General features: G+C 36.2%; 1 non-coding gene across 1 annotated transcript; it reads left to right on the top strand.

Annotated features, from left to right (window-relative positions):
- The first annotated feature begins 18,857 nt into the window (after positions 1–18,857).
- On the top strand, positions 18,858–18,968 carry LOC122812530. Its single transcript, XR_006366510.1, has one exon. It is a non-coding gene; the product is annotated as a U6 spliceosomal RNA (small nuclear RNA).
- Positions 18,969–22,142: the final 3,174 nt, after the last annotated feature.

Below are 22,142 nucleotides of genomic sequence, written 5' to 3'. Positions count from 1 at the left end.
TCTATAAACAAAGTTTTGCTTTTAGATCAAAAATACACACGCACACACACACACACACACACACACACACACACACACACTGTGAGCAACTGAGATTGTAATCATAGCATAAATTATTACCAATAGTGAATGCAGCCTTACAGTTGCACTAAACAATTGACACTTGCACAAAATAATACAACTGATGCCACTGACTGAAGTATATCATTTAAATAGCACAGTTAAGGTCATGGATGCTTTAATGATTACAAAAACTGCTTGCAAAGACTGATCAGTACCTTTTCTCCTGCAGTGCCACTCCCCTAACATCTTACACTCACGGTACATGTACATACACTGCAGTCTGTGTGTTGTGGTTTCGCTATTGGATACTTTGCCTCACCCTAACTACAGCTTTGTTCTCAATATAACTATCAGGCCAATCATAGAGCACAGTGCTCAAGGCATATATAGCAACAAGAGCAACCTCAAAGGTTCCGTAGAAAAAGAATACAATGCATGAAAAACCTGCCTTATGCAGAGTGCCTTAAAGCCCTTTCCCTCTATTAAGTCTCCTATAGATTGCTGAGGGGTGATCTATGCCTGGCTTACAAGGCATTGGCAAACCCCACACTTACAAATCTCCAACATATGTGTAAGTCAGAGTACCAGAACTACAAGGTCTAGGGACCTGAATTTTGTCTGCGACTTAAACAGAATATACTGGAGAGACAGATATGTGTCTGAAAGACTTCCCATTCTATGGAATAGGCTTCCCATTCATGTGAATCTGAGTTTGTCTATTACACAGTTTAAGCACGACCTAGATCAGCGGATGGGGAATAGGAAATTTACACTGAGCCTGGCGCCCATATCCCTTATAGACAGTTGTTGTATCTTTCGGCTTTTCACGGTTAGGGGTCGCCACAGTGGAACTCCGGTCCGCTAATGATTGGCAGTAGATTTTTACGTACCGAGTTGCCAGCCCTGATGCACAACCTTCAACGAAGGTACACCCAATCATGCACGTCTCCACACAGAAGATGCTTTAGCTGAGAATCGAACAGGACAATGTCTTACTGTGAGGCAACAACCCTACCGCAGCACCACCATCACAGCAGTGGTAGCTTATAAATACCTAGCTCTCAGTGTCATATTCAGATACAGGACATAATTAGTCTTTTTGAAAACTTGGATGGACATAGAACCCCCCTCCCAGTCATTAGCCGAGTGACAATCTATGAATCTGTAATCTTTGAAAGACCACTGTGGACAGAAACTGGGATAAAAATGTGTTCTATTAATTTGATGTACAGATTTTCATGCAGCACAGTAGGTAGTTACTACTAATCTGTGTTAACCATAAATGTCCTGACAGAGGAGGATATATTAAAATTCTCTCTCTCTTTGTTAAACATTATCTTTTCCCAGCTGATAATGTATCCCCAGATAATGAATTTTATAATGGATCCTGGGCTGCAAGCCAACACACAGTTTGTTGCAGTATAAACCAAACAGAGAAACCATAACACATAGACCATGTGTAAACATGAATACATCTACAAAATCACTGTAGCCCAGTACATTTGGAAGTGGATCTCCAACAATTTCAAACAGAAGTAACCTCTTCCAGCAAAAACATAGAACAGCAATAAGCATACGACAAAGCAACCATTTATGTAAAGAATAAAAGCAACAGGCAGAGAAAATAATCCAGGGGGAGGGTCTGGTACCTGCAGTAATAACACCCTGTTTTTTGTTGTTCATCTCATCCCTTTAATCATATCCACTTCCTATCCCCCTCCTGTGTATACTAATGTGCATTCCTGCCTCTATTTCTTGATTAAATTAGTTAGTATACCCAAGTGCACATAATGATTTTCCTTTCTAAATTAGTAAATGTTCCCTCATCTGTGTTTGCTTATTTTCTTGCCAAATAAGATTTGTTTTAGCTGGCTGCTTTGTCATGGGCTTAGTACAGTAATGCAATTATTTTTGCCAGCTTCTGTTTTGTCACAAACAGCACATCAAATTGTGGTTCTGGATCCAAATATAAGGCCCGTTCATCTTCTACAGCATTGTTCCCATTCACTTAACACTCAGAAATACAGCTTATTTAAAAAAAATTCTGGTTATTGAATCCCTGTTTTTATGTGACTGCCGCAATACTTTGCTTTTAGTCTTGTTTCATATGCATTGTAATTACCCCACTTTCACAGCTGCAGAAAGTACTGCATTCAAATAGTGTCTGTAAAGAGCACAACATTGTTATCTTTGGGTCCACTTCAGTTACTCATTCTACCTTCACTTCCTCAGTCAGTTCATCAAAAGTCCACGACATTCATATCTTAAACACTGGCAGTAGAGCTGACTTACTTTCTATAGTATGCCTGAAAACTCCAACGGCTCAATAGGTTTATGGTCCCACTGAAAGGGAAACATTACAGTGAAGCAACCTACAGCAGAGGCTATTCCTTGACCAAAATCTTGTGTGTCATAGGCTATATAATATGATATGAAAGTCTGGAAGGCAAAGTATAACAAGATATATACAAACCCAACATGGATGCTCATTAGCAGGGAAATGTTAAACATGGTGAGAAACCGATAAATCATGTTTTATATATGTGGCAGTGTACAAATCATTTTGTAGAAATAAAGTGTATTCAAGTGCAGAGAAAGGAATGTTTAGGGTGTACTAGGTTGATGCTATTGCAATATACTGGATTGGTACTCATTATTTGGCAGTTTTAATCACAGATATAATTTTATGGAATTTCTATTTCTGGTTGGTACTTTTAAAGTCTTAATTCCCAGTAGCATCTGCAGACTTTTCAGTTAAGCTGTTTTATATTTCTTTAATAATTGCTACTTTAGGTTCATATGTTCATAGATTAGTACTAGGCTAACTGCCTTTGTGGGGCATTTTAAGCCTAGCCAATTACCCCATGTGAGAATCAAACCCTTCACCTTTGGTTTATAAGACAAACATCTTAACCATTATGCCAACCTCCCACCCTCAAAATAGGTTCATAGGTTAGTACTAGGCTAATTGCCCTTGTGGGCCATTTTAAGCCTAGCCAATTACCCCCACGTGAGAATCAAACCCTGCACCTTGTGTTTGCCAGTTAAACACATTAACCATTAAACCATCCTCCCACTCCATGACATTTAAGCTACATCTGAAGCAGGTAAGCATAAGAAGCTTAGAGTAGATGGTAAAAATGCTTGTTTTTCTGGTGAAAGTTGTAGACATTCTAAAAATGTTATTACTGGTTCTAAATATTATGTTTCAAGTGGTTCTTTTACAGTATTACAGTTAATGAAAGTTTTCTAATAAGGTTGCCTGCAGCAAAAGAAAATAGATATAATGTTATAAAAATATGTGTAAGGGTTTTTAAATGTACCCTCTCCTTTCAGTTTAACATTGATTTTTTTTTATATGAATATATATATATATATATGGGATTCCTACAGATGCTCGATGGCATCTTTCACCAAATCCTAATTTGGTAAACATACTTGCGTGAAAGTGCTTTTCACCAAAGCAGCACTTTCGTGTAAGTATGCTTGTTTCAGTCGTACTATGGTGCGGTAAGGGGAAATTCCCTTTTCCCCACTGTAGTGCGACCTCGGACTGTGAATATTAAAGTATAGGGGTGTGCGGGGGATACTGGTGGGGCTTGCCCCCCTGCATTCAAGTCGATTTTGTGTTTTTTTCTAATTTTTTAACATACTTTAACGAAAGCACTTTTACGATGAAAGCGCTTTCATTAAAGTGTGTTCGGTGGTAATGGCTTCTGGCTTTTGATCTTTCAATCAAAAGTCCTAGATCCATATATATATATATATATATATATATATATATATATATATATATATATATGTGTGTGTGTGAGTGAGTGAGTGATTATACACAGTAATGAATGGATAAATGGTTTTGTGATTGACACACAAAAATTGACCAGAGCACATTTAACACTCATTTGACTGACAACACAGAGCAACACATATTACATTGAACAAGGAACTACATTTCCTTACCTGATGTACTACTCATAGCCTTTTCCCTTCTGCTCCACCTTAGTAATGCATTTTACCTCTAAACCTGCCCTTGCACTGAACTGTAATGTGCAACTTACCTTAGAAAAGCCCTTCTCATAATATTACCACTACACAAGAAATCTTAGGCATTCACCACGCACACAAAACCCTAAAGTGCACATGTAGTCACACAAAAACTCCATGCCCAAACACTTACATTTGTTGGCCAATCGGAACTCGCCTACACCAGCATTCGCACAAGCACTCTGTTGATCAGTAGCACCACCAGCATACTAGCATCGTGCACAAGTGTTTCACCCAACTCAAATGCAACCATGTGTATGTGTTTATATATATATATATATATATATATATATATATATATATATATATATATATATATAAATGTAAATATGTTTTGCCCCCTCAAGAAAAAACTTTTACTCTCATATTCTTCTTTGCATAAAGATTTAGAAGCGTCATTGGATTTTGGTGAATTTGATCTTGAATAACATGACACAGAAGCTACTAATGATGGCATCTTCTATATTACATTCATTTAAAGTATTCTTACATTTAATTTGGTTCTTGGCTAACTTGTCAGTAGATAAAGAAGCACACCATTATTAATATGAGTCTCCATCTGTGACCTTTCCCCTCTCCTTCCTTAAAAAGGTGCATTTACAGCCACATATAAGACAGAGTCATGAAATGCTTCCTAAAAGTTTTAAATATCAAACATAATTTATGATGTTTCTAGTCTTTAGTTCAAGTCTCATTTGCTGACATAGAAGATTGATATGATTTGTGGTAAACCTGACAAAGTTTTGTTTAGCAATTCTCTCTTTTGTGAAAATTGATGAAAATATGTGTCTATCCACATGTGAATAGCTGAATAGGTGCATCTTCTCCCCCTAAAGTAAATAAAATTCCAAGTAAAAAAAAACACTGTGGTAGCACCCAAATGGAAACAGGCTCCATAACAGAAGAGAAGAAAAAAATCATTGCATGTAAAAATAAATGTAACTCTCAAGATTATTAAAAACGTCTTAGTAAAATAATAGGGAACTATGGGCACTGATGAAATCAAACAACACCAGATATGAAGCAGAATAGCCACCCATACAAACGACAACCACAAAGCCACCTTTACTTATGTTAGGAAACCTCAGAAACACTAGGCTCACACTGCACAGAGCTAATAGTAAATGATATCACATACTTGGACAGAGGACATAACCAGTCTACTAGTGGATAAATTTAGCTCTGTCTTCACCCTCATTCCCCTTCTATGTTCCCAAATAACCTACCCATATTTACACCCTTCCTTCAAATCAACTATGAACAAGTTCTCAAGGCTTTATTCAAGGCCAAGAATACTGCTTCTGTGGGGCTGGATACTATCCTGTGCTATTTACTACTCCCTACAGAGGCTATTCAGCATCAGCCTTCATGCAGGTTTTGTGCCAGATCAATGGAGGGCAGCAGCCATCATTCTCTTGGCAAAGGTGGGTTGTCAATGCACCCAGGAAATTATAGACCCGTAAGTCTGACCAGCCTCATCTGTAAGGCTACGTCAAGGATCATTATGACATTAATAGATAAGGACATAGGTAACTTACAGACCCTTGTCAAAAGTCAGTTTGGATCTGTCAAGAAGAGATTCTGCCTATGTAACCTTAAAGACTTCTTCAAGAAAGTTATTAATGGTGGATCATTCAGTACAACTCTCAATCCATTATATATTTACAAAATTTGCAGTGTAAATATTTTGTCATTCTCCTATCCTCTCTCCTAAATGTGATAAATTATTCTTCTCAAGAATATTCTTAACATATTTGGGCCTGCTAAAAACCACAATTGGTTCCTCTCATAATTTTTATTTCAGTTCTTGAGTGAATTCTAAGTAATGATATCTCTTAACCACTTTCTTAATGTTTTCCATTTCTTTAGAATAAGGTAAAAATCAAAGCTTTAAATTTATTCCCTCCACTTTTGTCTACATTTTTAGTCAATAGAAAATTGGAACTTTATAGGATTGATCTAACTTTTTTGTGTTTGTCGACACACCTCTAGTTTAATATTATCCAAGATTTTTTTTATTAATACCTTTTGAGCAACATCAATAAAAGTTTATTCACTTCCTCTTAAAGCTTGTCATTTGATATAATCCCAGATAATCATTCAAGCTGATCATTCACACTATTCATTTTTTCCAAAATGGACAGCAACTGTGAAAGTGTAAATAAGAGTTTGACAAAATAATTTTCATATATATATTATAAGTGAATCTATGTGAGATTTACTTTTTTGTAATTAAAACATTTAAAAAAATGAATTTTGTTAGCATGGTGTGCATTTGTGAATTAAAACGGTAGTTTCAGAAATATATTATATAAATTTATTTACATTTTCTATAGTTCTTTTTTGTAAAATAAAAATATTATCCAAAAATTGATTATAAATGAAGTGAATATATGCCATTAAAGCAGAATTAAAAATGAGTTTATCTTTCCAGGCTGCTAATGCCCTGAAACTTGATGAAAGAACTCCTTGTCAAAAGAAAAATAATTAAAAACTAATTCCATAATAGTAAACAAATTTGTAATCTCACCATTTGATAAAGAATAACACAAAGAAAGCATGTCAGAAATCCAACTTATACCTGTTTGATGAAGGGATAACCATAAAATATTAACGATATTGATAGCAGCTAAATATAACTACTCATTATATTCAACATTAAATAATTAAAAAAAAATGCCAAGAATCCATTAAAATATAATTCCGGTCAGAAAATGTATTTTGTCATTTATTATCTATCTAAAGTGCAAATTGTTCAGTCTTGGACACTCCTACTCTAACTGTTGGCTTCATAAGAAGGTTTAGTAGATTTTTGTGTATCTTTGAGAATAAAAAATGGAATCAAAGATTTACTGATGGTTAAAAACTCGTAATCTTTCTTGTTAATATTCCCTTACATTAACCCATCATACAAACAAAAAATCTATTGTATAATACTCTGTTTCATTTTGTGATACACAGTTATAAGCAAAATCATCAATCATTATTTAACATTGGTAACATTGTAGTTGAGTAATCTTTCAAGTCCAATAAAATTACACAGCTACCTTTATCAGATTTCGTAACTCTAATGATATGATTGCTTGCAAATCCATTAAAATTCTTCCCCAAGAAACAGCAAGTTGTTGAACCATCTTTAAACAGCTCTTAGTTTTTTTAAAATTATCCTCACATTCAGATGTAATGACAGCAGTATTAATAGGTGGATTAAAGGTACCCTTCCTTTTCATGCAGTTGTTAGTGTTGTTAATAACAACTGTTTCACCATACATTAAACTAAAATTTAATTTTATACTTAAAGTTCAGTTGAAACATCTGCAGTATCAAGCCTACTGCTGAGGTGGGTACAAATGTGAAACCTTTTTTGAAACGTTTTTATGATCATCTATAACAATGAAGCTGTTGAAATTTTAAATATGGAAATAAATGAATACATTCTGAGCAGTGCCTTCATTAATAAACTCATTCATTTTTCTCTGCAATGACCTTGTCTTTTCCTGTGGTAAAACTTGTTCAAGTTTCTTTTCTGATGCTCCTGATTGTTGGGAGTGTCTTTTGTAGTGTTCGCTATGACCTTTGGATACCATCTTGGCCAAGAAAAACATCCATGTCAAGTGTATGAAAAGTATTACGATTATCCAAATCATGGTTAGTGTCTCCAGGTCTCTTGTTATAATTGGGAAACATATGAATATCAGTTTTGTGTGTAGATTTTAATTGTAATGGGTAAGCACATTTCTCCTCATATTCTCTCATCTCTAAAAAGGTTTTGTTTCCATTCATGTACCAACTTTAGCAGTCTTCTTTAAAGAATTTAAATAATCAGATTCATGTGAGGGAAACACAAAGTCATTTAAAATATTCTCTTTTAATGTCTTAATCTCACCCTGTAACAAGTCCAGTTTCCTTTCATTGGCTCTTATTAAAAGTTGCAATTTGGTTCAAACCCGGTACAGAACTTCTAAAACCTTAACCCCTTAGGAACACAACATTGTCTACAATATTCCCTAAAGTAGGAACTGTCAAATTGGAGGTTACATAACTTAACTAACTCTGTTTTAAACAACTTCAGATGGCTAGATAGGTTACCTGTTACTGTAACCTTTTGTTGATTCCACAAAACCTCAAGAGTTGAAAACAATAATTCCAAATTAGGAACTGCTCTGCTGTTAGCCTGTTGATTTTTATTTGTTTTTAACTCTCATGTCCAAAATGCATAATATATTTTCAAACATTTCACAGTTGCATATCATATGATACAATTTTCTGAGTATATAAACTTAAAATATGACCCCAGAGGATATACAAGTAAAACAGTTCTTAAAGCAATTACAACTATATACATATAGTGCTACAAAATGTAGTCATGAAGTTTGATGTTTTATTATCTGCAGTTCATATATTCCTAACCTAATGGAACCAATCATACATTTATATCCATGTTATGCAGGTTTGGTATGTCTTTTGTTCTGTTGGTATGAAGTAATGTCTCTAGTTCATTATAACATAGTCGTTTAAGATATGGTCAAGGAGGAAACTCCAATATTTTAGATAGAGTTTTGTATTTTGATTAGATATAATTTACTTATCAGAAGTTAAATATTTAGTTGCCATGCTTTTAAAGCCAATCCAAGACATTTGTGTGTGATCAATCCAGTTCTGTGTACTATATAGCTTGAATAGAGCAAAAAGTGTCATTAAATATGCAACTTCTCTCTGGGCAAGGTGTTGGATTAATATTAAGTACTGAAAACTGCCAGGATAGGATTGTTTTCTCATAGCCCATCTTTTCCAATCTCTTTCTAAGAGAGCATCACATTTTATAGGAGCATTTGCAACTCCAAAAATATGTAATAAATCAGAGTTCAGTGTTGAGCAGCATGGGCATATTGGAAAATCTCTGGTTTATAGTTATTTCGTTTAACTGGAGTTAGGTAAGCATTATTATAAACCATTAATTGTGTATATATAAGATTTTTGAAGTGTGTACCTTTGAGATTATCTTTGATAGCTTGGGATTTTTGTTCCTCAGAGAGTTCTTCAGCTTTGTTAGTCCAACATTTTGAATATAACAGGGAAGGTTGATATTTAATAGTAATTATCGGTTTATATACATTTGACAATATTTTTTTCCTTTAACAATAGTAGCTTTCATAATGTGTCTAATAGGTTTACTTCATTCTTCCTTGAAAGTATTTCACTAAAGGGGGGGGATGCAAGTTCTCTTATTTGTCTTATTATTATTGTATAACCCTTTCTAAGATTATTGAGAGTTCTATTTTCTTCAATGGGCCTCCCTTTGTTCTTTAGTATGTCCCACAGGTTCCAATGTCTGATTTTTATGTAATTATCTAAAGTAATCATTTTCTTCTTCATCAAAACATTTGGATTAAGATGTATTGGCTGGAGCAACATTAGAGAATTATTTAGGTTTATTGATCCCAACAGTTTTTGAAATATGTCTGTTTTATTTTTAAGCAGGGTATGTATTCTTCTATGTTTCAGATTTTCTTGTTTAATAAAGGGAAGGGCTCTATGATTTATATTGTGTTTTGATATGATCATACCATATTTTGATCCATGCTGGATTCATTCTTATCAGAATGTTTGTAGTAAATACGAATTTTTCCTTGTAGTCGTAGTACCAAGCCCTTTTAGTACTAGCCCATGCCTAACCACTGTCCCATCTTCACTGAAAGAGAATAGAAGTTTGATCCACAGAAAATCTTTTCCAACTTTGGGTGCCAAATTTTATAACACATAATTTCTCTGATTGAGTAATTACTTATAGGTGTTTTCATACCAGATTAAATAAATAACTTTAATGAACCCTATGATTTGTAAATCCTATCTACCACCTTATCAGCGATTCATACTCCTGAATTCTAGTTAATGCCTAATACTATATTTTTGTATTAAAATATATTCGTTATTATCTAGAATAAAATTTTTAGTGTTTACAATTTCTTGCAACTTACACTGTGTTGCTAAACTGGCGAATGAATAGTGTTTGATTTTTATTTTGTATATTTTCACCAACCTCGCCATTCTGTTTCTATATAGAATTAGATTATCCCTCATTTCAGGGTTTTCAATGTGTGTTTATTAATATGAGCTCAATTTGTTTAGCATGGGTATTGATGATGATTTGGTTATGAATGTATTTGGTATATCAGTTGTATCATCAATTTTCTGTTTACTGGTTCAAACATAAGTTTAGCATTTTTACTTATAGGATGTGAAGAATAAGATGTGGAAATTGGGGAGCCCTCCCCACCCTTCACTCCTTTAACAGTTGAGTCTATAAAGTTAAGACTATTTTATATACTTGGGTTTTAACATAGTGACCTTCTTATATTGTTTCAATAAACCAGAGGTTAAACAGTTGTTTCTTGTATTCTGAAGCATTAAGATTGTAATGTAACATTAATTAGGAAAATTTGTATTACTAACCAAGCATCAAGAGTCAGACAAATAGACCTGCTGTAGATGGTATTTCTTACTCCCAGTACTTGGCCATAGAGCATTTTGAAAATTACATCTCTGTAACTTCAATTCAGCCTTTAATTATTAAATGAACTTTTATAACCATGTTGGGTTTTGGTTAAGTCTTTCATTCTTATGATATTACTTTGTTTTCTCCACACCATGTATATTTTGAGGATTATTTACTTTTATTAAAACTAGTATAGTTTTCCACAGTGGTGCAACAGTTAGCATTGTCGCCTCAAAGCAGTAGGTCCTCCGGATCGATTCTCGGCTGGAGTGCCTTCTGTGCAGAGTCTGCTTGTCCTGCCCATGGTCAAGTCAATTTAAAGACATGCAGGTATATGTGTGCATGTGTAGGTGTGCCTTCTTTGAAGGTTGGGCACTGAGCTGGCAACTAGACACCGTAACAATTCACTGCCAATCATTAGCAGACCGGAGTTCCGCTGTGGTGACCCCTAAATGGAAAAAGCCGAAAGACAGTTGTTTTTGTTAAAACTAGTATAGTTATAAAGTCATTAATGTAGCTTCTATCTTCATGCTGTTCAGAATATTTGTTTTAGCCTTTTTATGACTTATTTGTCATAGATATTTTTAAAATTTAATAAAACTATGTTCTTCTTCCTTAAAGTACTTAAATAGTTGAAAGGAAATTAATGTTAAAATATCTCCAACTGATTTCATTCTTTTAGTCCAATGCAATGCTGGAAAACTTAGTCTTGCACCTCCAACCTTTTAAAGCAGAAGTTTATTTGGAGTAAAGATTAAAAAGATCTTAGTGCAGACTGATTTCATTATTTTAGTCCAATGCAATGCTGGAAAACTTAGTCTTGCACCTCCAACCTTTTAAAGCAGAAGTTTATTTGGAGTAAAGATTAAAAAGATCTGAGTGTAGACTAGGGCTTTGGTTGCAGACCCACATATTTTTTCATTTCCTTGCTTCCTGTTTAAAGAATGTTGGAATGGAGAAAGGTATTCCTATTTATAATTTTCTTTATTTATAAAACATATTTGCTTGGTTTAGAACGTTTCTGGGTGTGTTTTGCTATGTTCTGTGTTTAATCTCTGGAATGAAAGCTTCGGAGAAGGCTTTTTTGCTTCTTTGTTTGAGGCAGCTTGATACTTGTAATCTTTATATTGAAAAGTAAGTGCGTTTGGATATTTCATGTGGAATTTAACTTTCTTTTTAATTAAATATGCACAGAAAGGGGAGAGTTGCTGTCTTTAATTTGATTTTCTAAAGGTAGATCTTGGGTGAACGTGATTTTATGACAGTACCACAGGATACGTCTTTTTTGTTTTGCTTGCATTAATATTCTTTGGACATCTTGGAAATTTAAAAATTTTACATAAACTTGTCTAGGTCTATCTGACTCTTGAGACTTATGAAGACCCCTGATGTACTCTTTCTATTATCATTGAAGATGCTGCTGTTTCATTTTCTAGTAGTGAATTTATGATTTGTCTTACTGTATTTATTAGATGAGCATGTTGATATTTTTCCAGAATGCCTCTGATCAGTAAATTATTCCTTTGACTTCTGGCTTTTAAGACTATAACCTTTTCTTGTAATGTTTTTACAACCTTGTCTTTTGCTTCTAGGGTGTCTTGACATTGTTTAATTTTAAGTTCATTACTTGTTGTTCTGGCTTCTGTTTAATTTAAATGTGAAACAATTTGAGTATCGTACTACCAAAGAATAAAGTTTTGCATGGCCATTTGTAAGGGCAGCAATGCTGATTTTAAGTCATCCGTATTATATGCTTGTTTTTTTTTCAATTTTATGATCGTTTTTTTTTTTACTTTTCTGTTGTTTTACAGTTCTCTGCCTTTTTGCTGTCGTTTCTTTTTCTGGAGGGGTTATTTGAGGCAGCTCAGTTTTTTATGTTTGTAGTTCCATATTTTCAGACTCTTATAGCATTTTTGTTTTCCTCTCTTAGTTGGAATTTTGTAGATCTCGTACACATGTATTTTCACACTCTATTTACTTTAGGTATTTATACAATTGTATCTTGACAGTATGTTTATTTTCACATTCTCTGAAGTCGATTTTGCTTTTACCAAGCTTATTCTTGTTTAGATAGAGATCTGGATCTAGTTTTAGTTTTGCTTCATAGTGATTTCATATTGAAGGGAAAGGAGCTGTCCGGATGAAGTGCTCACTAGACTTCCACCATCTTGAATCACCAAATGTAATTTCTGTATCATTCACTTATTCTACTTCTATTAATAGGTGAGTTGAGACCCGCCCAGAAACTGGGACATATTTAACTATTTGTTGTAGCAACAATGTGAGTAAATGAGGTATAACTGGTAAATCCTTCACTTGAGTAAATAATTGCTATGACTCAGATTCATCAGTTGTACCTCGTGACTTGACATTTTTACAACAAATAGCTAAATATGATTGAGTTTCTGGGCAAGCTTCAACTTATAATCTGGATAAATGGATGGGTAACCACAAATTCACTCCTGTTTAGCATCATTGCCCCTCGTGGATATGGGCAACATGACATTGTTCTGCTCTTCTGTTGGATATTTGTACTTTAAATGTAAGGGCTAAAATCTTCATGGCAATGAATGACTTGAAATTATTTATAAACCTATAATAATAATATTATGACAACAATAATGAATTTCTTCTGTTTCACAGCACTTAATGGTTGAATACTTTGATATCACCATTAAAAAATCAGTCTGCCTGTATTCTTTAAGCCTCTGACAGTGTTATATATTGCATACATACTGAGACGACATGCTTACTTAAAAGGCAGTGTGTCACCCAGTTCTTTTATTGTGACTCTTCCAGTGTCCCCACAATGCATTTTTGCTACTAAAAGTCAAGCTTTTCCTTATGAATTGTAGTAAAGAGGAAGGAGTAAGTAAAACTTCTCTCACATTTTTCCTAGTAATGACTGAGAATCTACCCCTGCAGTTTCTGTTAGAAAACATTATGCAACAGAAGACCTTACAGACAGAATGCACACTCAACTATCCATTATGGAGCTCGCAGAAGGGGTTGGGATAGCTGCACAGGTAAAGGTAAATGGCAGCTACATCAAATATTTAATAGATCAGCATTCTTTGATGCAAAGCAGATCATCTGCAGGTAAAACTCCTTGTTCCCCTCTACCTCACCTGCATGGGTTTCAGCTTTCTACCTTTAAAATACCAGCTGCTGTTTTGCTACATACATAAGCAATCAAAAGTTACTTCAAATTCTTCCACGCAAATATACCTGTATGCTAAACAAAACAGTGTTTTAGTTCATACCTCCACATAGTACTAGTCCACAGAATTAATTCTGTATATTTCTGCATTTGGTGATAGTTTGCTCCTACTTAATACAAAATGCTGCTGTATATGGTCATACCGCTAATCACTTGAAGTTTTAATTGAAAGATCACTGAATGCTGCCCCATTTTCCCCATATAAAATTCACTCTACATCAATTGCTGCATGTCATGACCATTAGTATGTCAGTATGACAGGCAAATTGGTGTCTTTGGAAAATGTCTATACATATGAAACACATACTATATTATCCTTAAAGTTAGCTGCATATGCCCAAGGAACTTTGTTGCATAAGATATTTATTAGTACGATTGTTTTACAGTTTTTTTTATGCTCAGCGACTTAAAGCCCATTTTCTCTCTCTCTCTTTTTTTCTTTTCCATTTCTTTCATTCCATCAACTGCCCCAGCAGTGCCCCACGCCCTTAGTGCATCTACTGGCACTCCAATCAACTCCTGGTCCTATGCCTGAATTGGGTTCGGGAGGGGTCATGCTATCTGACATCCATCTGGGGGGAGTTCTATTTGCAAATCAAAAAAACAAAAGACCAACAAACTGTGGTATGTAAATGCTTTATTAAGGTATATAAGAATAGAGCAGTAACAGTTCTATTTGCCTGCCCTGTTTCTTTTCTTTTCCCCATCCCAGACCTCATGGTTATACCTGAGGGGGTTGCAGTGAAGATGTGTGGCATATTTCCCCACTGCTGCTCCAGCTCAGTCCTGTCTCCACCCCCCCCCCCCCATTGGATCATGCCATTCAAAAGAAACACCCCCAGCCTCCACCAGGGATCATTGCAGTAGACTCTCAGAAGGCCATCCACCCTCCTAAAGATGGCAACAGTCATCCCTTCTGTCCACTCCATTTGCTGCTTGAACCCAGGTCAGCTAGGTTGTAGAAAGGGCTTTATCCCTATATGCCACTGAAGTGACTTCTTAAAGCATATGTTCTGTTGATTATGTACTACTGTAGCCATCCAGTCTACTCTCTAGTTAGCACAAGATTTTCTTTCAAGTTTCTGAGCCCTTTAAGTTCGTTTTCATCCACATTTGTTTCCAAGATCTGATTTCTGCAAATTGAAATAACTCTCTCACACATATGCCGGCCTCAATACCAGTTTATTGCATATTGCACACTTCCTTCCCCTTCAGCGATATATACGAAAATGACAGTTATGACTTTTCTCTAAAAGTCTGCAGTCAAACTAGTTTATTTTTATTTTAGTTTAACATATATTTGTTAAGCACATAAGCCAACTAGCTGAATGTATTGCTCTGTTTATTTTTAAGTGGGGGGTGACGCAGTAAAAAGACTTATTCAGAGCTGCTCAGGTTATAGGAAGAGTGAAAGCATAAAGACATCCAATCTGATAATGTTCCCATTTCTTAAATCATGGTATGACTTTGCTCAGTAATGGTTGTGGCTGAAAAGGGTCATTGTACCACCCACCTACTCTGTTATCAAATTGCATTATATAACTGGAGCTCACAGTGCCATGTCTTTTTGGGTGTGGATGGGCTTACAGTGACTTCTGTTCTTAAAATGAATGCATAGCAGTCTGATGACATCTGTTTTGACTGCTAACTGTGTGACAGAGTTTTATTAAAGGCATGTTGTACTGGAACTTCCCTTCTGGTCAAGAGTTTTTCCTTGGATTTTAATTAAGTTTCTTTTTTTATTTTGCAATGTACTATGCGCTTGGAAATGCCTATAAGGTTCAGGAGAGGGAGAGAGAGATGCCTCTACTGATACGTGTTTCTGTATGTGTGTGTGTGTGTGTGTGTGTGTGTTATTGTATATCAGTATTACCATTTGTTAATCCATACTTAATGTACTTAAGAAGAATGAACATGACAGTATTTGCAGTTTAGATAGAATAACAGATCCCTTTGTTGCTTGCTGCTTAGAATATGTATGAAGATTTTACCTTTTCTGCATTCTTCTACTTCCATTTAAGATTGTTTATGCTTGGAGTACTCACTCGGCAGTAGTTAAGTATTCTGTCTTCAACTGAAATTTCTTTAAGACATTGCTTCCTGATGTGATAAGCCACACACAATTTACTGCACAGGCAGCAAGTAATAAATGCATTATGTTTAGTCCTTTGACTTTTCATTACATAAATCATTTGTTTTATGGTTTGTAAGATCTAGGTTAAATGATGTTATGACATGCTGAAGCTAAATTAGATGACACTTTGACTACACTTATCTGTGCTCATCTTCTAAAGTTCCTTAAATATGCAACTTACAACACTGAGAACTCTGTGCCTGTTTCTCACTAAGATCCTCAGCATGTAAAGCTCTGTAATCATTTTCAGAAATAACTTAGTACAGTGCTATTTTTTTATCCATTTCTAGTTCACATCCTTGATGCTCACTAGTCCCAAATGGTGGTTCATACCATTTTCCAGCAGCATGTCCCAAATGGTGGTTCGTACCATTTTCCAGCAGCATGTCCCAAATGGTGGTTTGTACCTTTTTCCAGCAGCATGTCCCAAATGGTGGTTCGTACCATTTTTCACCATGCTCAGCAGTTTATTACTCCTGAATATTTTATCTACTTGCAGTTGTATTTTAGTTAACTCAGTTTTTTTCCCTTTTATAGGGAACTCACTTTAATATAGGAAATAATACTGTTTGATAAGCTTTCATATTTTACATTTTCAGAGACCTGTCTTAAGGACTGTATGCAACAGTATACCATAAAACGTTGTAAGAAACTTGTGTGTGTGGAAGATTTTCAGTCCATATATCTCTAGTTAATCACTGCATATCAGACAATAGTAGTAGAAGTAGCAAACTTAAACTCGTCTTAAGTAAAAAAAATAAATAAATAAAAAATATATAATTTGAAATATTGCACAGAATTACTAAGTATTCGAAAGTAATCCAAGCAAGGAAGGCAGTCTGTTTCCAGTCAAAAATCCTTTATTAAGTACACAGACGAGCGATCCAAATAAAACAAAAATAACAGAGTAATAGTAATAGTTTCCTCAAAAGCTTTCTAAATATATATATATTTTTTATCAGGCAAGGGAGTGCATACAACTTAACTAAATGCAAAATGCGCTCTTTTTGAAAGAGGCTGATACAGGGGAAATTCTCCTTACCATGAAGAGCAGTGACCTCTGATACAGATGCAAAGCCTCTACATGGGGAGCTTCACCATTTTATTGAAGCAGACTTTAAAATCCATTTCAGATTCACAATAATACCATTCACATGGGTGTTTGTTTTATAGCACAGATTCATTATAATCTAAGCAGACATTTTTGTGCTCATTTTCAAAATTTTGCTTCTGTATTTGTATGTTTTAGAATTGCCATTTTATTGTCCCCTGTCCCCTCTCCCAAGCCCCCACAACATACAATGCACATCACATACCCCTCGCATCCAAGTTTATTGAATAACAAAGAATAGCATCTACAACATAAATTAAATTACCAAAAGCAACGTATTTGAGAGTTTAAACCACAAAAGCATTAATAAAGAACTGTTATACTGACTCAGTATGATGTGTAGACACCACTGAATAACATGACAGCCCTCAACAGTCAGCCTGTATGAACCCCAAACACAAATGGCACATCCTAAGTGCCCACTAGACAAAACCATGATAGATTCGTCAATCACAGCATTTTTGATACCTCGCTGCACCAGCCATGAACTCTAAATGTCTCATAAAAGGAAAGAGAGGTTGAAAAGGGGGGAGGCTGCACACTGACTGCACCATCCTGAAGGAAACTGGGAAGGCAGAGAGGGAATGTTTGCAAACTGTTATGCAAAAAATGAGTCTGTATCCCTCATCTATAAATACCTAACGTGTCCCTCGCACATCTTATATCAGCTGTTTCACTAAAATTGTATGTGGTGCCAGGGATAAATTAATTTACACCACAAATTCCACTTGTCACCTGTCCTCACCCCAAAATCCCCACATAACACAATACAGACCTCATAGCCATTGAGACCAAGATTTTTAAATAACAAAGCATCATAACAGTTGCAATATAAATCACCAACTTCAATGCAAGCATTTGAGAGTTGAAAACATAAAGACAGTAATAAACAACTATTGTGAGGCCTTGGTACGTTGAACAGATACTACTGGCAGCATGACAGACAGCCCACACATGACATCTCATCCAAATCCTGCACCTGAACAACATCATCTCATCCAAATCCTGCACCTGAACAACCGCCTCATCCAAATCCTGCACCTGAACAACATACACCTGAACAACATACGCTCTGTGACAGACAGCCCACACAGGGCATCTCATCCAAATCCTGCACCTGAACAACATACGCTCTGTGCCAACTTGAAATAATTATGACACTGGTAAGAAGGGCTAAAAGGTGTGTGCATGGGGGAGGGGGGATGATGCATGGCAAGTGCACACCAGGTTGCTCTTACCTAACCAGCCTGTTCTCCCCGTTTTATGATTCATGGCAGTGATTATCCGAAGAAAGACCAATTAAGGAAGCTGCACCTAGAGTGGAATGGATCTCACTCACTCCACCAATGCCTCCCTCCCCACTTCTCTCATATTTAAATCCACCTTCAATTCAAATTGAACCTAACAACACTTAAAAAAAATGCAAAATGAATGTTAAACAAGTCCAAGCCAAAGTCTCACAGGTGTACCCCTTTCTCCCTATACCAGACTGGATCCTTGTCAGCAAAGCCCCAGTGTTCCAAGGTATGGACCACCAGATCAAAGACTGCCCTTGCCACCCTTTCATTTATAAGTCTGTGAGCTGTTTCTAATGCAGCCTCTTTCAAATGTCCATCCCATGTAATTCTGGTTCTTTCACAGACCATGCACCATGCAACATTGGCAACATCCAAGCCCACATCATCCTTCTAAATCCCTTCTAAATCCCTTCTATACCACATACTAACTGCCAGGATCCAGGTCGAAATAAATGCCTCCTTTCCCAAGCACCATTCTGTTGCCCTCCAAAATGCAAACAAATGACCCGAGCACATATTTTAAAGCTAGAACAATACAGAGAGGTTTATCATGGCCCTTGTGTTAAGATGACACATAAATTTATAAAGGGTTCCATATTTTGTCTGTCAGTTAGTGCACAAGATTAAGGCTAAGCATTGTTACTGAGCTGATTCATGTAGTACAGAGTTCGAGTACCGCAAACTTCATTTGCCTATGGAGTATCTTTGAGGAACTCACTTAACCGGACAGTTCTATATGGCTAATGGAAATGAGGACTAGTCTTCTTAATGGTCTCCTGGACTGCATACCTAGTAACTACCTATGAAAATCAGCATATGTCTTGGACCTGCAGAAGAAAAAAAAACAAAAGAACACAAAGGTTTGATAAGTCACACCCCCTCTCCCTACAATAATTTGAAGGCACTACCTAATGTTACCCTGAAATGCTTTGGAAGACTGACTTACTGACCCACCTTGGCTAAATCAGAAGGTTTCTCTTTCTAAAAAATAAACAGATGAATAACACTGTCCTGACAAGCCTTGATTGTGTATGGAACACCACTGTAGGTAATCTAAATCCAGGAAGACCACAAGTTCATCACTATCTCATACAAATATGGAACACCACTGCAGGTAATCTAAATCCATGAATACCACGGGTTTGTCACTATCGAATACAAATACCATCTTACCCTTCCCCACACTATAAAATAGGTCCTGCCATTTAAGAATTCACCGAACCAGGCAAAAAACTAGTGAGGATGCTTTATCCTGCATCACCCTGATGCCCGTCACACTTTTGAACTGTCTTGGACCTCACAATCCAGATGAAAACTACATCATCCACAAAACTCAAATCTTCCCACCTCAGAGAACCTAAGACTTTACTAATCTGAAATGCACCTATGTACAACTATGACAACAATGTGGACCTCAAGGCATGTATGGGGCAATCCAGAACTACTCCTTGAATGCCACTCAGGGGAAACCATTAATGGATTCTTCTGAAAAGAGTGTCAAGAGTCTTTAACAAAACCTCTTAATCTGTCCCAGCTCTTCAACAATCTAGTAGCCAGCCAATGCTGGGTATCATCTTGCACACTCATCAAGTAAACTAATAAACTAAGAGTCACCAGGTACTCCATGAGTGTTCTCACAGTTTCCCATTTCTCCCATTATATCGGTACATAGCGTGCTATCAGTTGTGGTGAGCAAAGTCTCACCTCTCTTGGCAAATTGCTGTGAAACAGCCGGATTACCTAGTGTACTGTATCATTCTTGTTGCTAGGCACAAAAGAATTCCATAACAAACACCCTACTCCTCCTCACTCCCCTGGGATATGCCCAGCATACATCTGCACTTCTGGGACTAAGTGACAAAATCTGGATAGTCTAGAGGTGAGAGGCAAGTACAAGGAAAGCTGGGGAGAGCATTGTCTGGACCTTTAAGCAGAAGTGCCACCATCTTGCCCCAGCCTCATTTACACTAGCAGCAACACCTGCTCCCTTTTTTCAGTTATATACATATTCTTAAAAACATTCCATCTAATTTGTCCTTTTTTGTTTTCAAAATCTGTCCCATCCACTAGCTACAGGCAATGGTCAACACTGTTCCAAATGGACAGGCTACCTAGTCAACCAATACCTCTCGCTGAAACCTCCCCCATCCCATTATTATTTTTAAATCCAACTTCACAATAGAAGTTATAGCGTTTCAAACAGTTTCATAAAAAGAAATAAGCAGCTTTCAGTTACAGGATACAGAATTTGCACATTTTTTTATGATAGCATTTCTTTGGCAACATACAAAAAAGTTTGCACATCACATTGCCTGTTTTTAACACTTTTTATAAGGGTATAATTTAAGAGATGCAAGGCATTCTTCTACAGTTAGATTGTCTCTTTGTTTATTTAACTTATTTATGTATTTATTTTATTTATTTATAGTGTTTGATCTGGGTTACTATTGAAATATCAATACTTGGAATGCTGACACTCGAAACAAAGAAAAAAAAGACTGAGTATACAAGAAAACAGCAAATATCAAATGCCAGTCTTCACATTTAAAATTGCTTTTTGAAGGGGTGACAAGGCTATGTGCAACCCCCAAGGAGGGAATTAAGCCCCCTCCCTATAACTTATATATACCATTTCCAAGTTCTCCTTACCTTGTAGAAAAGAGAATATTCCTAGAAATGGCAGTCTTGGACATGGTATATGTAAGCCTGGATTTTCAGTTATTCAGTCTCCCCATTTGGGGACTCAGCATTGCAAGCCCCAACATTTTAAATAGTTATTGTTTTATCCCGCTCTCCTTTCTGCTTTTCCTACTATAGTCCAGACTTCTTATAGAAGCCCTCTCTGACAGAAAGCGAGAGTAATGAAGGTTTATGAAGCACAGTCTACAAGTAGCTGTTGGCTTTTTCTGATAGTGTCATAACTCCTCCTGTTGTCACTGGTAGGTATAATACAGCCCAGTGCTGATAATAAGTGTACTTCAGCACTTCACACGTGAGCACAATGTATATATCCTCCTTGGCACTGCGCACCAGATGTACTGTTACAAATAAAGATGTCTTACATTATTATCCACTAGGTGGAGTATGGAAAGCGTGAATTATACTGAACCATTTTCTGGTGACAGCCAAGCTAACAAAATCAGTTCATGCCATTCTTCCATTTTGAGCTCCTTTGGCATCCAGTTCTCCTTAAATATGAAGCAAAAGGAGCTGAATCAGAGCTTCACCAGCTACTTTATTCACATTAACCAAAAATATCTTCAATGCAGTGAAAAAATGGCTCTCCGATCAACATCTAATCCTAAACCCCAACAAAACTAAGCTGCTCCTCTTCTCCCCCACACGCAGGACCCCCCTGCCATCCTCCAATATAGCCGCTAACAATGGCACTACCATCTCCCCAGAAGCCCAAACTAAACTACTGGGTGTCATAGTTGATAACCTCTGATGCGCATATCAATCAAACTATCAAAACCATTAATAAAAAACGTGGCTCTCTTTACAGACTCAAACCTTTCCTTACCCCACTTGCTAGAACTGCGATTGCCTGTTCCCATCTACTATCAACTCTTCTCTATGCCTCACCTCTATTCTCCAACTTAAACAAAGCAGATCTTAATAAACTATCATCCTGCTATAACCACATTGCCAGATTTGCTACTGGCACAGCCTACCGGACACACCACTGTCACAACCTAAACCGCCTAGTTTGGCTTGAACTGCCTAGCCTACTGTAGTTCAGCCAGCTAATAGTGGTGCATAAAGTCCTTTACCAA

The sequence above is a fragment of the Protopterus annectens genome, chromosome 9.part0 (assembly GCF_019279795.1).
Source record: "Protopterus annectens isolate FY-2018-M chromosome 9.part0, PAN1.0, whole genome shotgun sequence".
In the NCBI taxonomy this organism is placed as follows: domain Eukaryota; kingdom Metazoa; phylum Chordata; order Ceratodontiformes; family Protopteridae; genus Protopterus; species Protopterus annectens.
The sequence above is the reverse complement of the archived record's forward strand: the minus strand, read 5'-3'. Positions and strand labels throughout refer to the sequence as shown.